This window comes from Tupaia chinensis, unplaced genomic scaffold, assembly GCF_000334495.1.
Source record: "Tupaia chinensis unplaced genomic scaffold, TupChi_1.0 Scaffold139218_1, whole genome shotgun sequence".
Classification (NCBI taxonomy): domain Eukaryota; kingdom Metazoa; phylum Chordata; class Mammalia; order Scandentia; family Tupaiidae; genus Tupaia; species Tupaia belangeri.
The window spans coordinates 1,257,282-1,283,558 of record NW_006199107.1 but is presented as its reverse complement, the minus strand read 5'-3'; the positions used below and the strand labels follow the sequence as shown (position 1 = coordinate 1,283,558).

The window sequence follows — 26,277 nt, the reverse complement described above, 5'->3', positions numbered from 1 at the left end:
TCTAAAGATAAGAAAGCTAATACATTTAGTAAGACTTTTGTGCCCCTGATTAGTTGAATCTGGTATGTTTTTTCAAACATCACTGTTTTTCCCAAGGTCTGGGCAGCAGATGGCTTATTTTTAAAATTCCATTCTTTCTGAATATTTTCCACACGTAAAAGCATGTCCTGAGAGAAAAAAAAATAAGGCATTTACTTAAGAATAAGTCCTTGTACCTCAAGAAAAGATGAGCACGAAATGCAGCAGGATGTTAGAATGAAGTAAATTGTGGAAGCACATGGCTTGGCCTCAGTCAGTAATATGACACACACACATCTGATGAGACTGAAGGGAGAAAATAGAACTTCAAGCCCAGAGTCAGGTTTAGTTGTGAGTTGAAGGTGAAGTCAGTACTATTTAAAGTTTCGTTTTATTTATAGGCCTTATTAGCAAGTGTAGGGTTTCCAAGAAAGTAGAAGGCATGTTTCCTGACCCAGAAGCCTTCCAATGTAATGAATATGATGAAGTTAATGCAGGTGTTACGAATACATATGGCCAACACTGTATCCAAACATAGAGAGTAAATGGAACACTCATTAATTTATAAAATTGGGAATCTCACAGTAAAAGATGGTCTCGTGCTGGGTAAAATCTCATTAAAATCTAAAGGATGTATAGTGAATGAATGTATAAATAATAATAATTTAAAAATAAAATAAAAATAAAATAAATAGTCTAACTTATGTATCATGTGTGGGATAGGGCCTTCAGGTGAGGTTTTGTTAGATTGCTTAACCAAACAAAAGAAAAAGAAGGAAATCATCTCTGGAAGCTGCTACAGTAGATTCAGGAATTACCAGACCAAGGAGCCTGAGGAGAGGGAAATAAGAGGACCTAGAGAGTGTTACCAACACACAGAATGCTCCCAGGAAAACCCCCCATAGACCAACCTCCACTGGAACCCCTACTTTACATCAGCTCTCTATCTCAATCTGTTAGGAATCTTCCGATTTTATAATGTAATTGCTCTGTGATTTGATAATAGAAGTTAAGCCTATACATTTTCATAATCACCTTCTCCAGAACACATTCATTATGCAAAAGAAGGAAACTTGTATAGCAATAATGATAATGTTTATTGTAGGTATACTAAGTGTTTTCACTTATATTCTCTTATTTGTCCTCAGGATAAACCTCAGAGGTCGGTGTTATCCATTTTAAAGGTGAGGAAAATGGAGTCCGAGAGAAATTTTATAATATTTAAACTAAAATCCTATTCTCTCTGTCTCTTTTTTTCTCTCTGTCTCAGATGATCTTAGAGACAGAGAGAGATCTAATAGATAAGAAAATTCTCGGCATAGTTTGGACCTTTGAGTAAGGAGTCATGTAAACCTAACCTAGAAAATGATCTTAAGGAAGCTTTGGAATTAGCCTGATATAGATTTTCATTTTTATCTGCCTTTTAATAAGTTTGGACACTGAGCAAGCTTTTCAATATTTCTAAGCCTGTTTTTTTTCTCATTTTAAAATGAGATAACATAACAATACAATAATAATTAAATTATTTTGGAAATTAAATGAAAATTATGTAAGCAAATTGCCCAACCCATAGACAGCAATCAATGAGAGTTAATCACAAAAAATATTATCATTCTTACCTTTTTTAAAATAATGACAAACAAAACCAAGAGTTAGAGAATTCTCAAATTTGTAGGATGAAGAATAAAGGACTTATGAGTTGAATACTAAGATTCAGCAGTTTCTCAAGAGGGAAAAGGTTTCTAACCTTATTCAGAAAATGAGCCTCAAGAAACAAAGTATTGAAAGGTATGTTTGAGGACAGCAGCAGATGGCATAGTGGTTATGTCACTGGACTCCCACATGGCTGACCATAGTCTTGAGTCCCAGACCTGGTGGCCTAAAACTCATTCTAGGCGTGTGGATGCATGCACAAGAGCCTGGGAGAAGAATAGAGAAGGAGGATTGTAGCGTGGTCATCCCCCAGAGAGGGTGATTTCTCACTTTCTCTCTCGCTGTCTCTGCCTCTCACACACCCTAAGGCAAAAAAGTCAAAAAAATAAAAATAAAAAAGATACTGTAATCACTAGGCCAGTTGCAAAGTATATCATCTCTCTGTGTTATTCCTTCAATTTCTTTAGCTCTTGAAGAAATTCTAAAGTAGAGTATCTTTCATGGAAATGTGCCTTTGTAGGAAGAAGAGAACTTTTCTGATTCCTCCAGTCCAGAAACTATTTCATTGCAAGCACAGTAATAATTGTGCGACATCATGAGATCACTTCTACATACAACTCCATGGCTTCCATGACGGTATGCCATGTACTATTATGAGGTGGTTGTTCAAAGAGTGATAGTAGATAAAGGAAGAACCTGTGTAATGTTAAGAATGTCACATATAGTCTATGCAGTTCCAGCTATTTCTTGGCAATAAAAAGCAATATGTGGGGCCAGCAGATGACATAATGGTTATGACGCTGGGCTTCCACATAATCGACTGCAGTTTAAGTCCGGGACCTGATGGCTTAAAACTCACGCTGGACATGTGTGCATGCATGCCCTAAATCCCAAGAGGTGACTGGCGGAGAAGGGATTGAAGCATGGTCATCTCCCCTGGGGAAGGGGAGTGATTTCTTGCTTTCTTTTTCCTCTGTCTCTCTTGAGAGTGCACACACCTTATAGCAAAAATCTCTCAAAAACAAACAAACAAAACAATGTGGTGGTAAAGAGTGTCAGGAGAGTTATATAACAGAATAGCACCAAGAGCTGTTTGGAACCCCCCCTCAACCCCACCCCACCAATTTTCCACCTAAGGGCATATAAAGGATCTTTCATACAAATGTAGAAGGGAGAAGAGACTTTACAAACTGGACACAACCCTACCAGAAATTCAACAGTCGTTATTGTTGGGTCAGAGAATTGCAAGTTTTATTTTCTTTATGTTCCTTTACTGCTTTTAAATTTATTACAATTAACATGAATTACTTTGGAACCAGCAGTTAGCGTAATGGCTATGTCGTTGGACTCCCATGTAACTGCCACTCAGATATACCTATTGGCATAATCTTTTTAAAATTTTTTTAAAAAATTATTTAATTTAATTTAATTTATTATTATTATTTTAATTTTATCAGAGAGAGAGAGGAAAAGTGAGAAAGAAAGCTGCAAAGTCAAGGACTTGAACTGTGGTCAACATTGTGGGAATACAATGCCTAACCACCACACCACCTGCCCGCCCGTTATCTTTAAACATATGGTTGAAGAATTTGAGCAGAATAAAAAATATATAAGTAGAAGTAAAATTGTCTTCCCCCAACTATATCAAAAGTATCTTTTGTATCCGTGCAGAAAAAATTTTTTTACATATATGCCAGTATATATATAATTTTTTCTGATTTTATTTATGTAAGAAGGCTTATACCATATATAGTGTTTTATGTCTTGTCATAAAACACATACAAATATACATTGTTCTTTTTTAGTAACTTCACAGTATTCTGTGTAGGGTTAGACCACAGTTTATTTTAACCAATCACTGATATATATATGTGTGTGTGTGTGTGTGTGTGTGTGTATGTGTACGTGCATATCTTGAGCCATAATTTTACGGTATAAAATTGTTATAATATGAGATATCTGAATGGCAACAGGCAAAATAGACAATGATTCTTCATGATCCTGGCTGAACTGTGGCTTCACATGGAATTTGGCATACTTCTTGAGAGTTTTAATGCAGTCACTGATTATAGTGTCTGAAATTTTGCTACAATTTCCATTTGAGTTAAAACTGATTTTGTATTAAAAATAAAAGCCTTTAAAAATAAGGAAAATAATTATTTTTCCCATGATAGGAAGTCTAAATACTTCACTTTATCTCCTAATATAAAAGAAAAAACTACTTAAAGAAACTACTGAGAAGTTGATGCAAAAACAAAACCTCTATTGAATATTCGAGCTGTGAAACTTTATTCTTCAAGTACCCGTTAATATCCCAAGTACCCAAGACAGAGAGAGCCAGATACAGAAAAATAATTTATCCCAAGGTTTATTGTGATTCTAGTGGAAAGGCACGAGGACTTTGTGAAACCACATTGCTGCAGGTTAAAAAGCAACGTCAACAACGATGAAACAGTTACGCATGAGTTTTTGAGTTGAAGAAAGAAATTTTGCTTATGGGCATTGGCATGACTGTTATATGTAAAATGTGAAGATTGTGCATCTCTAACACAGTAAAGTAAATGCACAAGCAAGTCATATCTCACCTTGAAAGAGTGACTGCTTTTAATGACATAGTTCGTCAAGGTCAAGAGAAGGAGCCCTCTGCAGATGGAGGACATTCAAAGTAAAAAAGCTTCATTTACATTTAAAATATATTGAGTTACACATGATTTCGAAGGAATACTTGGTTGTTCTGGTTATAACCATGCCTCATTTCTGTTATCATGTGTCAAGTAACTGACTTACCTCATATATTTTCCTGGCAGGTGTTTTCTGAGAAAAGGTAGGAAAAGAGAGGTGAAGGAGGAAGGCATCTCTCCATATCTTGCTATAAACCCACTAGGTGTCACTACTTTCAGTGGGACTTAGGAAACTGTCAGAAGACACATTTGTATCTGGGCGAAAAATGGATTTCATGACACCTTGACTTTTAATCTTTAATATACATTGAAAATTGCTTAGGAGATTTTTCCCATGCTTATTTGTGCCTCTGATTCCTTACTTTACCTTAATTTTAATTTGTTTTAAAATTGAATTGGGCAGTATTTATACTGGAACCATATTTTACCCAGAAATAGTTGTTGAACCTTTTCTGTAACATGTATCTCCTTTATTTTTTAAATGCCACACAGTAAAATAATTAAAGGTGTTTGAGTGCTTTGGTAGCATGTGCATTCAGAAGACTTGGTCTCGCATCCTCTGTAAGGAGTTATGATTGAGCTCTCAAGATGATATGCCACATACTTTCATGTCAATGTTACGGAAGTGATTTTCTTTCTTTTTCTTGTCCTGCTTCTTATTCTGTGTTCTTTCTGTCTTCTTGCTTTTCCGTCTTCTCTCCCAGTTTCATGAAAATTCATTTATCTGTGACATTTAAAGACTCTGTCTGAGAGGTGTCTGGAGCTGTGGCCGGCTGTGTGCATCAATAGTTTCTTAGAATCTGGCACTCTGTCAATATTTGGGGGCCTCGATAACCGCACTTAAATGCAGAGCCTGCCAGCCATCGTGCTCTTAGTGTCTCAGTAACGAGTACGAATGAATAGATATTAGCATGTCAAATCCTTTCACAACTGGCGACGCTGGGTAGACAGTACACGGGCATCTTGTGTGTGCCTTCTGCACCTTTCTGTTTGTCAGGATCAATTATATGATGTCATTTTTCTCACTGTCTACAAAATAGGCGTCTTCAAAAAGTGCTCTGAGGTAAATGGTATCGTTGTACATTGTACATGTGGATTTGGTGGGGTTGTGGCATATGAAGTGATGGTATATAAGCGGTTCATTTTTCATCATATCCAGGCTGGTTTTGCTTGTTGCTTTGTTTGCTTGCTTTAACTTTTTGTTTGGGTTTACTGTTTGGGCCAAAATTGTTGCTATTTTGTGGTAAAAATATATAGTTTTCTAAGGTCTAAGAAATACATAGTTTTCTGTTGGATTTTTAGGGGACGTCTCCATAGTTTTTGTGAGCCTAGTGTGAAATCCAGCTACATAAAGTAGAAATAACAGTGGATTGGAAAAATGAATTTGTTCTCTGGGGGAAAGAAAAACTATTTATATTTTCAAACAATTTTCAGCTGTCCTCCTTACTATATGAGTGAAATGGTCCACATATAAATTAAATCATTAAAGCATTATTTTGTCAACTTTTCTATGATGATACTGCCCTAGAAGGTAATATATTGGCCTTCCAAATTCTATAAGTGGGACGAAGGGTAACACTTTGGTTACTAAAGTACTTTGGCTCTTAACTTATGTGTAGACTTGACCATGTCTTATAATAAGAATGCATCAGGAATTTGAATTTAAAAAGAATGAGGAGGATGAGAACTTCACAAGTACCAGTCTTGGAGATCTACTTCCAAACTAGAATAAGTAGGAAAGACCTTGCCAATTTTGTCATGATCAGATCAAATAACTCAGGTTTCAGAATATCTAAAAGTGAACCTCAGAACTCTTAATGCCCTTGATAGAACCATTAAACAACCTCTTACTCAGACTTGTTGGGCCAACAGTAACTCCTAAGTTTAGTAACTCAGGTCTTTCTCAATCTTGATTTTTTTCCGTTAAGATACCTAACATTTGAGGACTTGTGAATTCTAAGATTTGATCCATACCTTAGAAGATTTAAAAATGACTCTTTTTGGCTGAGAAAGGAAATGTCTAGTAAACAATATGAATGCAGTATTTATTGGGAAATTTACATATTTATTCCCTCATAATTATGAAGCGCTTGTAGGGCTAAAAGTTTATTTGATCAGGTGTAAATATTGCTTGCAGATAATATGCCTTATTTATAGAAGTAATTTTTTTTAATTGCCAGAAGGTATAAGTGTACATGTGTATTAGAGAAAGAGAAAAACAGCGGGAGAGAAGCTAGCCTCCCCTCCACAGGACATAGCATGCCGCAGTCCTTGTCCTCCATTTCCTCCTCCTGTCAGGATTTTGGCGTGCAGACACAAATGCGAACAGGCTCATCATGCCTTTCAAGCCACTGGGGCCAGGATTCCAACCTCATTTGGCCATGCACAACACTGTTAACTGCCGCGCTACAGGGCTGACCACAGTAGTCATGATTTCCAGCACCTTCCATGAATCACTTAGACACATGGTTCTATTGCTATCAAGACTCCTCCGCTAAGAACATACCCTCTTGCTCTGGATTCAGAATTCCATGAGTATATATATATATAATCTCTTCTTTATTGTTTATTGATTGTTTAATATTAGTTGCTAATCCTTTCTGGGGCAGAAGAAGAGACAGAAGTGAGATGAGAACATAGAGTTAGCCTGTAGAATTTATAGTAAAGAATAAGAGGAATTTTGTTTGCTTATGGATTACTTCAGACACACTTTGGAACTTTTTTTGAATGTATAGGCTGCAATTTAACAATCTTCTTTTATTAATACTAAGGTGTGCTCTTCTCTAAAGCAGGGGTGATTTTCCTCCTTAGAAATCTTAACACCCTTGACAGCTCTGTCCTCTCTAGAGTATCTTCTGTCTCCTGATCACAGAATAAAATAGGAGAAAAGGGAACAATAGGAAAGAGATGCTAAAGGAGTACATCTGATTCTACCCTAGCAAGGATTACAAATGCATCGACTTTTCTGCCTCGGCTATTTCTGCTAGAAAAGAAGTGGTTGCCTGACTTATCTGTATAATCAACAAAACACTTGATGGGGTAGTTTACTACCTTAACACAAAGGACAAGCCATCACTACAAAGAGTTTTCAAAAGGTTCATGGAAAATGCATACTATGAATAAGTGTATAGATTTCAATATTTTTTGCACCAAAATAAACTGGCACTTTCATTTAGTTTTTCCATGAACCTTTTAGCGTTCCTATGTACTATGGAGATGAGCTTTGTTGACATCACTGTGATGTGTTAGTGATAGGCAGCACTCAAATAGAAATGCACAATACTCACTGGAAACTGTGTTGCAGGCAAATGGACTATTGTGAGTTCTATATTTTTAATGATATGGGCGCTTTTATTCAAAATTCTACCACCCATTAGTTTAGCCAATAAATTTTCATTCTCCTTTTATTTGACAAATCGGCGATTTATAGTGATTCCTATCCTTGCCTTACTGAAAAGTCCACTTGCCAATTTTCAAATCAAAATTATCCTAAATAAGAATATTATCACTACTAATTTTTTTTTTAAATACTCATCTCAAGTTATCTACTTTAAAAAGTATATCGCTACTGAATTTTGATATATATATCCCAGTATGGGGGCCATGTTCTTTGTTCTTTTTAAAAAACAAGCTTTTCAATTAGCCATATACTTTGCTAATGAAAGTCCTCTTTTTTCTAATAATTATTGAGCATGTATTTGAGTTTCTGTTCTCATAGAATGGCCTGAAAACTACCTGTTCAACCAGCACTCAGGGACCCAGGAACCATTCACGTGCTCCAAGTCATGAATGTTACGTATGTCAGTCTCTTGCAGTTACAGGCTGGGAGTAGAAGAGTTTGGGCATGTGTAAGAACACATAAGACTGATGGAAAGTGTTTGTTCTCATCTGTTTTGTTGATAATAACAGAAAATTCCTGAGTCTGGGTCATTTAAAAGAGAGAGGTTTATTCATTTACAGTTTAAAGGTCCAGGGATGGGGTTCAGTTCTAGCTGGGGTCTTGCAGAGTCCCAAGGCATCACATCATGAAGGTAAGTGCAGACCAGAATTTTATCCTTCAGAGTCTGGGTTTATCTGATCCCTTTTCCTTATAAACCAAGCAGAGCTCAGTCATAGAGACAGCATCCTAATGATTTTAATCCTAATCTCCTCCCAAAGGCCTTACCTTTTAGCACCATAATCAGATTAAATGGTTTTTGTTGTTGCTCTTGCTGTTTTTGTTTTTTGTTTTTTGTTTTTGTTTTGTTTAGTTTTTTTGTTTTTCGTTTTTTGTTGTTTGTTTGTTTTGTCATAGAACACATGTGCTCTCTAGAGAGACAGTAAGAGGGAAATTGAGAACTCACACCCTGGAAGATTGCCATGCTGCCTTCCCTTCTCCTCCATTCTGCTCTTGGGATTTTGGACAGACATGCACAGGCCACCAGCGTGATTTTTCATGCCCCCAGGTCTGGGACACAAATCATGGTCAGCTATGTGGGAATCCAGAGCCTTAACCACCATGCCACCTGCTGTTCCCCTGATTAAGTTTTTTTCTTTATCTTATCACAACCAAATAGTAACACATTAATTTGAAGAAGGGGGCACCCAAACTAGAGCAACATATAACATTGTTTTTTATAGAACAAAATGTTATAGCCAACCCCATAACACAATGGTTAAGCGCTTTGCAGAGGAAGTCAGATCCCCCCCCCATGGCCAACCAAGGTTCAAGTCCTGACCCTTTCACAGGTGAACATGCTCAAGATCCCAATGGGATGGAGAACTGGAAGAAAAAGGATTGCCATGTGTCCAAGCCCTATTGGGGGATACTTTTTTCTCTCCCTGTTTCTCATGTGTGCATATGCCCTCTGGCATAAAGTAATTGTGTAAATGCAATGAAACATTGAATAAAATTAGATTTACTTAAAGAAGAGATTGGACTTAAGTAATATATTTAGTGTCAAGTTTCCTATAAGTTAATATCAACTTATTGACACTATTTCTATATTTATATCCATACAACTTAAAAATAAGGTAGTATAGGTTTTCAAATTCTTGCATAAATCGTGCTCTATGTCTGAACAACCAGGAGGGTGTTATTATGTTCAAGTTTAGTTTACTAGTTTGTGAGTGATGACATGCAAATATAACTTCCATTCACTGAAACATCCCGGGAGAACCTTGGTAAAACTGATTTGCCAATCCTTTCATGATACCGAGACATTGTAATGCCAGGCTAGTCTGTTGTCTCTTTTCTTAGCTCTGTTGAACTGAGGCAACTCTAGAGTTATGATCTAACTAGACTTTGCTAGCAGAACTTTTAATTTTTCCTCCATTGACACCAAAAAGAATGTTTCTAACAGATTTATTTTGTGCCAGCACTTCAGAATTCATGATTTTTGGAGAATCAGAGTCAATATGGGGAAATTCTGAAAATGTGTGCCACTGGAGTCATTTCTAAATTTAGACTTTTGATTACCTTGATGATCTAAACCCAAGTTTTCCAATATTAGCAAACATAATATATTTTAAATTATCAGTAGAGACATTTTAAAATCTCAAAACAAGATTAAATTTAAATGATATTTTAAAGAGTTGGTGGATAGGACCAGCAAATGGCATAAGGGTTATGTTGCTGAACTCCCACTTAGTTGACCACGGTTCGAATCTCAGACCTAGCGACATAAAACTCACACCGGGAGCGTGCGTGTGTGTGTGTGTGTGTGTGTGTGTGTGTGCCCAAAACCCCAGGAGGGGAATGGAGGAGAAGAGATTACAATGTGACCATCCCCCCTGGAGGATAATTTCTCACTTTGTATTTAGCTGTCCCTCTGGCATGCATACATTCCCTATAGAAAAAATATTCTCAAAAAAAAAAAAAGAAAAAAGAAAAAGAGTCGATAGAGAAGAGTGGTGCAGAAATCATATTAACAGTGGGACACTGAAATTTATAAGTGGTTGTAAACATTATGTTAGATGTTGAGAGCAGAAAGTCCATACTTTCAAAGTGTGTTGCTTTTATGAACAGTGTCCAGATAACAACAGCTTGAGAGAGAGGTATACCCAACCACTTCAGAGGGAGGACAGTCTTTTTAAATGAACAGTCAGTAAAATAGGGAATAAACAGAATGTTGTTAAATAAAAGTTATGTTAATATTCTTCTCGATGGAAAGCCAGCTACAAAAATGGCAATCTATTCACCACTCCTTTATTACTGACTATAAAATTTCTTATAGTTATATTAGTTTTCATATACCAATAACAGCTAAACTAACACCACTCACCTGCACATGTTTACCCATTATACTTCTTTTATATGAGATTGTCCTCTTTTTCCACAAATTTAAGACTCTTCAAGAGCAGGTAGGTAGCTTTGTTTCTTCTGAATCTTCTTGCAAGGTTCGCACTTTCCATTACCAGTGATAGTTTGGTAAATGTCATTGATGAGCTGAAAACATAGAACGACTAGCCCTGTGGGCAAAATAGCTTCTAAAAGTGGAGCTTAAAAAGGTAACCATAAATGTGAAATGTAAAACTGAAATAAATAGCAATAACAGTGAAATGTATAAGAAGCATGCAGAAATATAGATACTTCTCCTATTTCCTCTGAGCATAGATAGATACCTAATCCTACTTGTTTTGAATTCAACTAAAATTGGACATAACATCTTGGAGAGAGAGAGAGAGAGTTAGCAAACCCCTCCCAGCAAAATTTAAATTTAACATTTTGACAAAAGACGTTCTCTACAGAGAAGTCAACAGTGTTGACCAAATAAATTGTGTTTTTATTTTTTTTAATCTTAATAAAAGAAGGTTAAAGTAGTGAATTAATACAAGCTTTTAAGCAAGTTATGGGAAGTAAGAAATGAGACTTTCTCTTCATTACTGAGGCCTTATAGTGATAAAATATAATTATACTGCAACACAAAAACTTCAAGTAGGTTTAATAATAAGAAATTTTCGTTATATTAAGGTTTCTAAACACTGAAAGAGAAGTTGTGGAATTGTTTTCTATGAACCTCTTTAATTTTTTTTTAAGTTTGTTTATTTCTTCCATAAGAGAGAGAGAGAGCGAGCCCCCAACAAGGTCATAATACCAAGATCCACCTCTGCCTTTAGCCAGCTCCAGGTCATGAGTACATACATGACCTGCATACTTAGCAAGATCTTTGGGGTTGAACTGGGAACCTTCCTGTAGGGGTCACATGGAGAACTGCCTCACAGAATGTCACATTTTACCACTGTGTCACTATTTGGTCCCTGAAGCTCTTTTTTTTGGGGGGGAGGGAGAGGGTTGCTATAGGGTGCGTGCGCTCGCCAGACAGATAGAGAGAGATAGAGAGATAGAAAGTGAGAAATCACCCCCCAAGGGGGATGGCCACGCCACAATCCCTTCTCTTCCATTCTTCTCTTGGGATCTTGGGCACGCATGCACACGCGCCCGGCGTGAGTTTAAGCCACCGGGTCCGAGACTTGAACCGCAGTCGACTACATGGGAGTCCAGCGACATAGCCATTACACTAACTGCTGGTCCCGAAGCTCTTTAATTTAAACAGAATAGACATATCTTTCCGGAGTGTCTAAAATGTGTCAGGGAGGGGCCAGCCCTATGTCCTGTTGATTAAAGGAGCTGGATCCCACATGGTTGACTATGCAGTTCCAATCCTAGACCCTATGACTTGAAAAACACACTGGGTGCATGTGTGTACACTCCCCAAATCTCTAAAGGATGGAGCAATGGTGACTGGAGCAATGGTGACTGACTATGCCCCATTGGTGGTGGCGGCGGGGGGTTCTCCCTCTCCCTTTCTCTTTCTCTCTCTCTCCGGCAAGTGCATGCACCAAAATAAATGAATAATGCGCCAGAAGGAGAAGAAATTATTTGTATAATTGGTTCACATTTTTCAGGAGATTTCGTTTCTTCCCTCTCTTTTTTAGAGCTTTGTTATTCAGAAGCATAAGATTTCCAAAAGCCATCAGGACTTCTAAATGTGCTTGACCAGGGTAAAGGCAATAGAAGCACTACAGCTGTCTTAGGGGAAAATAAAGAATCATACTATGTTACCATCATTTTTTATAATAATTGATTTACTGCAAACCTGAAATTGTGGGTACTACTCCTGAAATACTCTACTGGTAAAAATAGGGATTAGAGTATATTGTCCAGTGTTCTGTAAAGAAGTACAGTAGACTTTTGGTGGAAAATTTATCACATTTCAATCTCTCTTCATTGTTGTAAATATTCCATGTCAGATCCATTACCATTATATTCAAACTATTCTTTTGCCATGGCATTAAGTGAAGTATTTTTTATTCATCTCCAAAATTATGAAACTACCTTGTTGATAGTATTTGCTGTAAAATAAAGAGAGAGGTCTGCAAAAGGTAATTAGGGGAAAAGATGTTCTCAATTTAAGCTTTTTCCAATTACTTTTATAGGAAATAGAGGTCAGGTAAATTCACTGTCACTGCAGATTACCCACAGATTGGTGGGAAAAACAAACATGGGAACCAATAATTACTGTGCAAAGAATTAGGTATTAAAGTAGAAGTATGTGCAAGGTACTGCATGGTCTTGCCTGGGACAGGTCTAAGCCTATCAACTTAGTACGACTATTCATAAGGCCCTTTTACCCTAAATGTCTCTGTTTAGACAATAAACTATATAGAGACCCTATAAGTAGCCATATCAACTCTTTACTTTCTAAAGATTATTTATTTCTTCCATGAGCAAAAGAAGGAGAGAGAGGAGAGAAACACCCAACAGTCTTGAAACTGTGATTCACCCCCATTCACAGGGGGCATCAGATCAAGGTTCATTCCACTTATTTTTCAGTATCCTTTATCACATAATTGCCTGTTGATCTTATGATTCTACAGGCATGTGGTCATTTTCTAGTATCTTTCAAGAATTCTATGTTTGGGAGAACCCAAGAAGTAAAAATGTAGAAATACTATAGAAGAAAAAAAGTTGTGCAAGCTAAAACCTCTGTTGCCCACTCTGAACACATGCTAAAAAGGAATTAGAGAATATAATACAGATCTCACTGAGCTTATTCTTTGCCTCCATAGTAGGAAAGAGCCATGGGACATGTAATATTCAGGAGACGTCCCTCACTCAGAAGTTTCCACCATTTGGACACATATGCATTTGAAAATGGAGTAGCTGCAAAGTCTTGTTTACCAGTTTGATTTGCATGTTTCTAAATTACCTACAAATGGAACTTATGACAAAGTTATTATTAAAGGGGAATAGCAGAAAAGTGAACAAAAGATATATTCTGTGCAACGTTCAGAGCGTGAGTGATCCTTGTCATGGTAAGAAACATGTCCACTCCTTCTCCCAATTTAAAAAGGACAGCAGACAAGTGACAAGAGGAGGCTCCTGGGATGGTATGGGCGCAAAGAGGAGAGCTAACTAAAGCTATATACCTGAACAGAGAAAAGGAAGTCGGCATAGATGTAAGAGCTGCTGCCAAATGTCCTGTTCTCACAGCACGGAGATCCATGGTTAGGTCAGAATCACTCTTCTCTTTGCCCCAGTGCATTGCAATAGGAGCAGGTCAGGCCCAGGGAGAAGAATGACATCGTCATGAAGCCTAAGAGGATCTCAACACAGCTACAGCCAGAGTCTTCTCACTGGCCCCTTAATATCAAAGTCTTGAATTTCTACACTTACAGATTAAAATGTTTTCTAGTAAAACCAGAGGAAAAAAGTCTTCTGAAGGCAGTGGAGATGACTTTAACTCTTGAGTGGTTAAGTGGTTGGAGTGAGGGAAAACTAGTTTAAACTCTCCACAATTTGCATATTTATGGGAAAGTATTTAAACCCCTAAGTTTTGTTTCTACATCTGAAAAAAAAAAAGAGAATCTTATATCATAGAATAATAAAGATTGAATTACACAGGTAAATTGTGGAACACATGAAGTATCTGGCAAAGGATTTTTAAGATACAATTTTTATTCAACGAGGACTGTTATAATCTTCTATTGGGTCATTGGAAAAGTTACAATTTTTTTTTCTATGTTTTTCTGTGAAAAAATGTGTCATGAGTTTTCCAATGACACAATATAGCCTTCTCTAGTCACCCATTCCAAGCTCTGCCTCATTTTACTTCATTGCTTTCCATTTGGCCCTTGACATTCCACCCTCTTTTCTAGTTTTGGCTTCCCCAGATATTGTGAGTACCTAGGTCCCTGCTTCAAAACCTCTTCTTCCTGCTTTGTCTAGAATTATTTATAAACCTAACCAGGAGATTAATGTGACTTGCCAAATGTTACTCAGTTACTTCTGACAAAGAATCTAATGAGAAGATTGAATTCTTGCTCCTAAATCTACCAGGATCTCCATTTACTGTGAGAAAGTCATCCTTGAGAAGATGATCCCAAGTGTTCATTTTATATTATGATCTTATTTTTTTACCACATATTTAAAATGTTTCTGGATTGGTATTGGCTCTGTAGTTATCTACAGAAGATAGGAAGAAGTGTAAATTTCCTTCTCAACAGCTAAAGCGGCCCTTGTCACCAAAACTATCGTGTTAGATCACATGTCAGTGTCTGTGACATTGCCAGGCCTCAGCTTCTCGGGATCTACTCGTTACAAATAAGTGTATGTGCCTTGAACCATATGGCCTTGATATAGGATCCTAGAGAGAAAGAGCAAGGTATTTTAAGCTGGCCACAATTTTATTGACTCTCACAGGCTTGCTTTGTAGTGATTCCAATAAACTAGATGAGAAATTTCTGATGCTCCAAGCTATCCAGTCCTCAGGACTCCATTTCATGATTCAGAGTCTAACTAAACAACTCAAGAGTGCTTTTGTGTGACACTGTGACCACAGGGATAAATAATTGCTTAGTAATTCTCTTTGAGGCAGAAAATTCTAAACATGGAGGAACCATTTCCCCTTAATGGGAGCCAGAAATCCTGTAAGTGCTTGAAATGGCATTCACAAGTCTGAATGGTAAACAGATAAAAACAGGAGCGCACCAGTTGCACAAATGACTTGCTTGTCACAAACTTGTCATTGCAGTAATCTAACATTTCTTTCACAGAGCCCGATGGAAAGTATGGAACAAACAGGCCCTGCTGACGTTTTGGCTCTGCTAAGCCTTCCTCTGAGCTTAAAGCATCTGCAGCATCTTCCTGTTCTAGACCCTTTATCTGCTGAAGTTAGCTGATACTGTATATGTCAAAGAAATGTTTGACTATTGCATTAACAAGTTGATGACAAGCGAGTTATTCCTGCAACTGAAATACTGCCGCTTTTAGCAGACTGCCATTTTGACCTTCATTTTATTATGTAGAAGAACCCTAACAGAGCAGAGCACTGAGAGATGACATTATTGATGCCCTAGGCCTGTATAGATGTGCAAAGATTACCTGTCTGGACCCTGGGTGTAATGGTATAGTGGACATCCCAGGCAATGCCATCAGAGTTATAAATGGGATTTCCTAGTTATTCATAAATGTTGTGAACACATTGAACTGTCTTAAAAATTGCTCTTACAGGGGTAAACTGAATTGAACACAAATTCATTTCCTCACACATCCATCCCACATACATGCACACACATGCCTATGAATACTTTATGGAATGTTAATAGCCGAGAGACCTAAATGAAAATTGTGTACACCAGCTACCACATAGGTTTTGTCAGTCGTTGGAGACATTGCCAGGCCTCAGGCCTTCTGTTGGTAGCCTCCTCTTTTTCATTCAGCATACTTGGGGCTATTTAAATCTAACCAGAGCCAGGCTGCTGTCCCCTGAAAAGCATTGTATCTCCATTAACCTCCTCACAGAAACATTAGGCAGGCCTCTCCAAGACTTGGTCTGTACATCTCCAGCCTCAGCTGCCAGCAGGGAGTGCTCATACACTGTTCAACTTCTGACTCGCCTTTCTCATTTTGGAGCCCTCTTCCTCTCCAGGACCCATTTTTGGTGTTCTCTGAGTGTGCAGTCCAGTAGGTCCCAGCCTATCAGCACACAGAGCCTAGCTGGAGCCTGTAATAGGAGCCTTGCCTTCTGCATCCCCAGGATTCTGCCTTGGTTGGGGCCATAGGCTTATCAGCACTTGGGACAATAGAGCATTTGCCCCAGGACTTTGGTCTTTTCATAAAGCTGAGCTTCTCTTATTCACTCAGGTGTCAGGTGCCCTGTATTCTCTTTAGACACTTCGGGTCTGTTAAGGGGGCACTGATACTGTCTTGTCTAGTTTTAATATTGACCTGAAAAACTTGCATTCTCAGACTTGTTTTCAGCTTTCATTTTTTAAAGTTTTGTGTAAAAATAATGATCATTATTATTTAGTCATGAGAACCAAATTTCTTGCCAAAGTAGTGGTAGTGCTTAACTTTCTTTTAGACTTGCTAGGTTGATCCATTTCGGTCTCCCAGATGAAATGTTTTGCTCTCATCCAAAATATCTCATGCTGTAATCTATACCTCAGCTTGGTGAAACAAATACTTCAAAGGGCAGGTGTAGAGGGAGCAAGAAGAAGGTCCTGTTTGGGTTTTTGCAGTTAAAGATGTCCATGGAAAAGAAAGTGAAGATAGTTTGAGGCAACACTTAAAGTTTCTGCAACAGAAAATATGTGAATGAACAATTTGAATTTGAAATGGAGGTTTACTGACTTTTTCTTTTTTATGTCCCTAATAGAATTTCCATAATGATTTCGTGTGTTTTTTTTCTTAATAGACCTTAAATGGCAAAGAAATTATATTCTATTTTTGATTCAGAAAAAAATAAAAATCCTTTTTATGGGAACTCTCTTTTTAAATATACGTTAGGGAATAGATAATGGTAAAAAGAAACAAAAAAGAAAAAGAATTGTTCTAGCTTCCTATTCAGAAGGGTAGCTTATTAGTGTGTATTTACAATGTTTATTTACTTATTTGTTTATTTGTCTATTTATTTTAGGAAAGTAAGGAAGGGAAGAAGGAAAACAAAACTCTTCTGCTAGAGTAATTTCATTAGAATGATAGAATGTTAGAACTGGAAAGGAGTTTGATGATCAGGTCATTACTTTAGATCACAATCTCACTTTAGAAATATAGATATTAAGACCCAGTAACGTTTACTAAACTGAACCAAGATACACAACAGGATTATGGCAAAGCTAGATCTAAAAACATGGTCTGATTTTCAGTTCAGGCAGTAACCCCCGAGAGATTACACTGTATTTTTTAAAGCTTTCTTTTAAACAAAGACTGTCTTATTTTGATAATTTGCATGGAGGTGCTTAAATATAATGGGACATTTGCTGTGGTAGTAACTAAGACTTCATACTGGCTAAGCCAACTAAGGAATGTGCTTTGGAACAGTTTCAAGACATTTCTTCCTAAACTATTTTCTATATGAGTAGTGTAATGAACTTTTATTATTTCAATTAATTTTTTTCTCTTAGAAGATTTCAAAGAAACACTCCATTTCCATTTCAGTAGATGAAAATATTTTTTTTAAATGGGTCTGCTCCTTAAAAAAGTAGTCATTTAAGTAGGTCATATTCTAACACTCTTGAAGATGAAAAAAATCTTTTATCAGATTAGAAGAAATCTGTTTTTTATTCCCACTTTATCTATGTTTGAGTTTGTCCTTGTAATTGTTGGTTTCAACAAAACACTGATTAAGTCAAAACATCAATGTTTTTTGTTTGTTTTGGTTCTTTTTGTTTAACACAAGAGGAAAATAAAATGTGCATTTACCTTTTTACAGCTACAATAATTATATATTCTATTTTTCATTTATGCAAAACTTATTTTTGAGGGTTTTCTTTTTGTTTCATTTCTCTGTTTTTGCATTTCCAAACATCTGTACCGTGGCTGGTGGCGAGAGTAGCAGTGGCTGGCACTTTTCCTCTATGTTGTAAGAGAAAGAAAATTGACTGGAATAAAACTTTACTTTCCGTGTGGTCCACTTAAAATGCAGCATTGAAAAGGTATTGTCTTTTTCTTTTTTCAAGTCAGAGGTGAAATTCATGAGTAGATAGCAATATTAACTACTAATCATCTACTGAGTCAAAAAAGTGCTTAGCAGTGCATACCCCCACTCCATCAGTTGATAGATGTTAAATGATGATCTCTGTGCATTGTTAACACCTATTGACTCCTCTGGTGACTCGTTTAAGAAAGACAAAGGTTCTAAACCAAGAAATTAACTGAGTTTTGCTTTAGACTCAACAAATGATCATTTTGCAAGTATACTTTGCTATGACATGCTTAATAATCCTGGGATGTGGGGACAGTGAAGAGAAGATGATACTAGTGCCTTCCTTTACTTTGATTATTTCTAGTTAGAAAAAACAATGTTCTTTGTCTTATGAGTGTTTTAATGTAAACTGTTTCAAACACCTAAAAATATAAAGAATACTATTATGTGCAAGAATCCAGAACCCAGGTTAAATAAATCTTAATAACTTGGAACATTTGTTTCTGAACCTGTTTTTATCTTCTGTTATTCCAATTTAAGTTATATGCAGTGAAGCAGACAAATAGTGTAGCTTGATGAGCTTACCTATAAATCCATGTAACAATATCCAGTGCAAAGTACAGAATATTTACAGTAGCTAGGAAGAGTTCTTTTTGCCCCCTTGCAGGTGAAACTCATGAAAGCTTCAACAGAAGGTAAAATCAAGCAACAGTATTCTGACCTTTGACATCATGATGTAGTTTTATGTAACCCATGTATTGTGGCTTACGTAAATTGTGTGTCTTCTGTATATATCACTAAATTTGCTGATTGGTTCTCTCAATGTTAGACATTATTTTCAATGTTTCTCATTCACAGATTGTACTGCAGTTAACATCTTTATGCACATGTAATACATAGAGATGGGACTGCCAAATCTACAGAAACACATGTTTTGGTTCTTTCTGTTTGAATTTTAGTCAGTGTTGTAAAATCAAGTATATTCTCATTAGAGATCTATGAGAGCATCTTCATATGTTTCACAACATCTGTAATGATAGACTTTTAAAATATTTTGTAAGTGTAATGAGGATTAAATATTTTATTTAAATTTCTTTTTTCACCTATATGACAGGAGGATGTGCTCTTGTGTTGCCTATTTATGTCATGTGCTCATCTTTCTTTGGGCTTTGTTTGGCTGTTGTTATTTTGGAGGGATTTTAGTCTTGGGTGTTAATTGGTAGTGTTTTAATATTCTGCATTTTCATACTTTGGGCAATAGAGATTACCAATATCTCTTCCCAATTTGTAGTTTCTCTTAAGTATGTATTTAGTAGCATTTACTTTTTAAAAAGTCTTTTAATTTTAATTTTAATGCAATTACACATATTGGTATTCTCCTTGACAGTTTGTGCTTTTATGTCATTTAAGAAATCCTTCTATATGCCAAGGTCATAAAGAACCCTTCCTATATTTCTTGGTAATCATTTTGAAGTTTTTGCCTTTAGATCTATCTTCCTGGAATTCATTTTTGTTCATGATATAAGACATGCAGTCTATTTTATTCTTTTCTCATATGAATTACTCAGTTATTCCAGCACCACTTAGTGATTCTATACTGACTAATTTGTAATGCCTTCATTTGTCTATATCAAGTCATTTTTAGGGTCTTTATTTCATCCAGTTGACTGTTTTTCTATCCTTGTATTAACCTTATAGTGCTTCAATTACCATAGCTTTATAATATTTTTCTTATTTTGTAAAGTAAATTGCTCTACCATGTTCCTCTTTAAAATAATCTTGACTCTTCTTGGCCTTTTGCTATTCAATAAGAATTTTAAGGATAGTTGATATATCTTGGTAAAAGCCCTGCTACATTTTTACTTGTAATTACATTGACTTTAGAAAATTATCCAGGGACAATTGACATTTTTATAATTTGTATCTTTCTGATGATTAACATATTATATCCTCTACTTATTTAATTCCTTCAGTTTTTTAATAATGTTTTATAAATTTCACTATAAAGGTCTTGAACCTAGTTTGTTCATTTCTTCTTAGAAAACTTGGATGTTTATGCAATCGGTTTTCCATTTTATTATTTATTGGTCACTACTGGCATATATTTGAGAACTTCTCTGAGCTGTCTTATTACTTCTAATAGGTAAATTGGTAAGCAGATTTTCTCTTAAGTATTTTATACATACATATACATTTTCATCAGTAAACAACAGCTTTTCATTTAAATTTCAATTCTTAAATATTCTATTTCTTTTTTACTGTCATGTCACATTATTAAACCTCTTTAGACATGCCTTGTTTTATTACACTTTGTTTTACTGTACCTCAAGGATATTTCACTTTGTACATATTGAAGGTTCATGGCAAACCTCCATCAAGCAAGTCTCTGGGCAGCATTTTTCCAATAGCATATGGTCACTCTGCATCTCTGTTTCACATTTAGGTTATTCTTGCAGCATATCAAACTTCTTCATTATTATTGTATATTATGATGGTTTATGATCAGTAATCATTGATTTACAACTGTAATTGTGCTGGGTCACCATCAAACTACACCTACATAACAGCAAACTTACCAGTTAATGTTGTGGCATTCTGACTGTACTGTTGACAGTCCATTTTCCTCTCTCTCTCTCCCTCTTCTCAGCATTTTCTATTTCCTGAGACACAACACTATTTGATTAAGGTCAATTAATAACCAATCAGTGGTCTCTAAGTGTTCATCTGAAATGAAGAAACACATCTCTCTCACGTTAAGCCAAAAGTCGGACATTATTAAGTTTAGTGAAGAGAATTAGTCAAAAGCCAAAAGGCCAAAAACTGAACCTCTTGAGTCAGAGTTAGCTAAGTTGCAAATACAAAGAAAAGCTTTTGAAGGAAATTAAAAATACTACTCCAGTGAAAACACAAATGATAAAAATAGAAACATCTTATTGCTGACATGGAGAAAGTTTTAGTGATCTGAATAGATTAAACCAACCACAACATTTCTTTAAACTGAAGACTAATCCAGAACAAGACTCTAACTCTCTACAATTCTATGAAGGTTGAGAGAAGTGAGCCAGCTGCAGAAGAAAGGTTTAATAGTACTTGGAGTATGAGGTTTAAGGAGAGAAGTCATCTGCATAACATAAAAATGCAAGATAAAATAGCAGTGCTCGGGGCCGGCAGGTGGCATGGTGGATAGGGGCGCTGGACTCCCACATGGCCAACCACAGTTCAAGTCTCGGACCTGGTGGCTTGTTTTCTCACTTCTGCTCTCTCTCTCTCTCTCTCTCTCTCTCTCTCTCTCTCTCTCCGTCTCTCTCTGATCAAACTGGAAAATAATAATGATAATAATAAATAAAGTTAAATAAAATAATTCTTTAAAAAAAAAAAAACAGCAGTGCTGATGTGGAAGCTGCAGCAAGTCTTCCAAAATATGTACCTAAGATAATTGATGAAGTTTCCTACCCTAAGCAGGAGATTTTCAGTATAGACAAACTGCCGTGTATTAGAAGATGTCATCTTCAGGGCATCTGTGAAAGCTGGAGAACAGAAGTCAATACCTGGCTTCAAAGCTTCAAAGGACTGGTTAACTCTCTTGTTAGACGGTAATGCAGCTGGTGACTCTAAGTTGAAATCAATGCTCATGTATCATTTTAAAAATCCTAGGACCATTAAGAATTATGCTAAACCTGCTCTGTGCTGTTAATGAAACAACAAAGCTGTAGGACAGCATTTTAAGCCCACGATTAAGTGGGTCAACTAATACCAGATATTTCTCTGTATTTCCATTTTATTATGTATTGCTCAATGGAGGATGGGAGTTAGAAGGGGATAATGGTTTTTAATGTTTCAGTGAGCACAGTGCCTGTTAACCTAACATCTACTCTGCAACCCATGGATCGAGGACTCATTTTGACTTTCAAGAGTTGTCTATTACAAAATACATTTTGTAAGGCTCTAACTGTCATAGACAGTGATTTTTCTAGATCTGGTCTAGGTAATTTGAAAACCTTCTGGAAAGGATTCACCATTCCTGATGTCATTAAAAACTTTTATGATTCATGAGGAGAGGTAAAAACATCAAAATTAACAGGAGTTTGGAAGAAATTGGTTACAACTAGTGTAGATGACTTTGAGGGGTTCAAGACTTCACTGGAGAAGGTATTATAACTGCAGATGTGAAGCTGGCAAGAAAACTAGAATTAGAAATGGACCCAGAAGATATGACTGAATTGCTTCAATTTCATAATAAAACTTTAACAAATTAGAAATTGCTTCTTATAGATGAGCAAAGTGATTTCTCAAGGTAAAATCTATTATTGGTGAAACAGTTGTGAACATTACGGTGTTAACTGCTACAGAGAAATCTTTTGTGAAAGGAAGAGTCAATTGGTGTAGGAGTCTTTATTATTGTCTTATTTACGGAAATTCCCAGTCATCCCAACCTTCAGCAATCACCACACTGATCAGTTAGCAGCCATCAACATCAAGGCAAGACTTTTCAACAACAAAAAGATTATGGCTTGCTAAAGACTCAGATAATCATGAGCATTTTTAACAATAAAGTTTTTAAATCAAGGTATTGTTATTTAGACATAATGCTATTGCACACATCATAGATTTCAATGTAGTGTAAACTTAACTTTTATATGTACTAGGAAAAAAATGTATGACTCATTTAAATTTTTTTATATTCACTTTTTTGTGGTGACTTGGAACCAAACCCACAATATCAATTAGTATGCCTGTATATAGTATTAAATAGAAGTAGTGATATTAGGAATATCTATTTTGTTTCTTGAATAAAAATATTTTGGAAATCTTTTCTTTGCTTGAGATTTTGATAAGTCAAAATTACTGTGTTAAGGAAGTTTTTAATCAGGAATACTAGTTAAATTTCATCTAATCCATTTTTCTGCATCAATAATGTGATACAATTTCCCATTAATATGTTAATATTTTATGTGCTAATAATACATTTTGTGATATTAAACATTTTTTACATTCCTCTCCCAAAAAACTCAACTTGATCATGATATATTTTTGTAATTCACTGTTGAATTTAATTTGCTGATATTTTATCATATGTAGTATATTTGCTTGGGGAGATGAGTCTTTAATATTCATTTTTTTTAAACTATATTCTTAGAGTTTTAGTGTCCTAAAGATACTGGCTTCATAAAGTTGAATACACTTTTATTTTTTCTATTTCTAAAATCATTTTTATATTATAAGGATTTCCTTCTCTGAATATTTGGTTAAACTTGCATCTAGGCTTGGCATATATTTTTAATAAGGAGTCAGTAGTGTTAGGAAGACTTTTTTGATTTCAGATTAATTTCTTTTATGGTTATTGGCTTATGCAACTAGTCTATTTCTTCTTAAGTCAATTTTTGGTAATTTTTTTTAGAAAAAAATGTACATTCACAGTTCATGCATACTTTCAAACTTATTTGCATAAAAATATTCATATTTTCTTATGATTTTAAATTTTTAATCTTTAAATTGTATCCCCACTGTAAGTAAGATTTTATCTGAGCCATTTTTTCTTTTCTGATATTAGTTGCTAGACATTTTCTTATTTCATTAACCTTCTGCAAAAAACTGGCTTTTCATTTTTTTATCTACTTTATTAGTTATATTATTTGTCATTACTTTATGTTTTACCAGCATTATTTTCTTCTGTCTACTTTCCTATAATTTAGGCCATTTTTATTTTTTCTAGATTTTTGAATTTAATTATTACTCATTTATTTTTAATTATTTTTATTTTTGTAAGTGAATTTATTTCAGGCTTTAAATATTCCTGTTTCTCATTAGTTGCATACCATATTTTGATATGAATATTTGTTCAATTTTAAGTATATTGTAATGTCTGTTTTAAGTGTATGTTTCTACTTTCTAAACATATTTGTTCTATTTTTATTATTAATGCTAAATTTAAGTGCATTATAATGAGAGGATGTGTTTTATATGGTTTTAATCACAAAAATTGTTTTTTGAAATTCCTTTTGGGACTTTACACAGTGCAGAGATTTTACTGTTGGGCTTGAAACCTACAGATGGCTTATTTTATTTCTTTATTGCTCATTCTAGAATTTTTCTGTTTATACTTAAATACATGTTATTTAATAAAAATAAAATCTATTTCTAAATTGTTCTGGCATTTTAAAAAATGCACCTAGGATGATGTTTATGGTAATATTTTTGACTGGACTAATATACAGTATATTCATGATGGAAAATTTCCTTTTATATGCTTCAAAATATACAGTTATGACATATTTTACCTACCAACTAAGTTTCAGTCTTGTTATAATTGTTTTGTTTTGTTTTGGAGAGCTTTTTGCTATAGGGCACATGTGCTTGCCAGAAAGACAGAGAGAGAGAGACAGAGACAGAAAGCAAGAAATCAACCCCCAGGGGGATGGCCAAGCCTCAATCCCTTCTCTTCCATTCTCTTCTCAGGATCTTGGGCACACACGCACACACTCCTGGCATGAAGCCACCATGTCTGGGACTCAAACCAAGGCCGACTACATGGGAGTCCAGTCACCTAGCCATTACACCATCTGCTGGTCCCAATCTTGTTGAATAGAGGATTTTTTTTTTCTCTTTTTTTTGGAGAGGTTTTTGCTATAGGGCGCGTGTGCTCGCCAGAAAGAGAGAGACAGAGAGAAAGAAAGCTAGAAATCACCTCCCAGGGGGGATGGCCACGCCACAATCTGTTCTCCATTCTCCTCTCAGGATCTTGGGCACGCATGCACACTCTCCTGGCATGAAGCCACCATGTCTGGGACTCAAACCAAGGCCGACTACATGGGAGTCCAGCGACATAGCCATTATGCTAACTGTTGATCCCAATAGAGTTTTAATAATACCCAGTTGGTTTTCTTTTCTTTCTTTCTTTGTTTTGTTGTTGTTGTTGTTGTTGTTGTTGTTGTTGTTGCTGTTGTTATAGGGCACATGAGCTTGCAATTCAGAGACAAAGGGAAAACAAGCAATCACCCCCCAGGGTGGATGGCCATGCCTCAATCTCTTCTCCTCCATTCTCCTCTCAGGATTTAGGTACTCATGCTCACACACCTGGCATGTTTTTCAAAGCTCTGGGTCTGGGATTTGAATTGCAGAATTGGCCATGTGGGATCCAGTACCTTAACCACCACTTTAACCATACACAAAAGTTGTTATCGAGGCCAGCAGATGGCATAATGGTTAAGGTGCTGAACTCGCACAAGGTCCACCATTGTTAGAGTCCTAGACCCATGGCTTGCAACTCATACCAGGCAAATGTGCGTGCATGCCTGACATCCTGAAAGGAGAGAGGAGTAAAAGAGATTGTGACCTGGCCATCCCCAGGCGGTGGGAGAGGTGATTTCTCCCTTTCTGTCTCTCTCTGTTTCTTGCACACACGCCCTATAGCAAAAAAATCTCTCAGAAAAAAAAGGTGCTTATCATTGATTTCTATAATCAATGTACATATTTGTTCATATACTTCAGGTATTAGTACATCAACTGGTATTCTTGAATGCTATGGCTTCCTTCCTGGATTCACTTTTACTGTTGTTGAATTACATCTTTTAGTAATCTTCACCGAGAGCTCTGTGGAGTACACTCTTCATATGTTTAAAACTGTTTGTTCTTGTCTTACATCTTAATAACAACTTATCTGTGTATTTCTGTGCAGCATTTTAAGAATTCAATCAATTACTTAAGAGAAGTACATTATCAATCTATTTTCACCTCTTTATAGGAAATCAACTTTTTTCCTTTTGATAGCTTTTAAGAGTTTTTCTATTACATATCTTTAATGTTGCATAGTTTCCCTGAAATGTATCTGAGTATGACTTCATTTTGAGCTGTCATAAGCTCAGGGTATGATTTTTATCTTAATATTCAATTCTAGAAAAGTCTCAGCTATGATCTTTTCCTTAATTTTGTTCCCATTAACTGCATTTCTTCTTCTGGAATTCTTATAAAATATATATTGTTGCTTTCTTTATTTTATATATATATATAATTATATA

General features: G+C 35.8%; 1 protein-coding gene across 18 annotated transcripts in view; it reads left to right on the top strand.

Annotated features, from left to right (window-relative positions):
* ZBTB20 (zinc finger and BTB domain containing 20) overlaps positions 1-26,277 on the top strand; it is an 885,897-nt gene that overhangs the window by 605,069 nt on the left and 254,551 nt on the right. The window contains exons 6-7 of one of the 18 annotated variants that reach the window (XM_027765660.1): positions 1,167-1,202; positions 18,173-18,272. The exons of the other annotated variants lie outside the window; for them this stretch is intronic. The gene's annotated coding sequence lies outside the window, so the exon portion shown is untranslated. The remainder of the gene's footprint in view (positions 1-1,166; positions 1,203-18,172; positions 18,273-26,277) is intronic. 18 annotated transcript variants of the gene reach the window in all.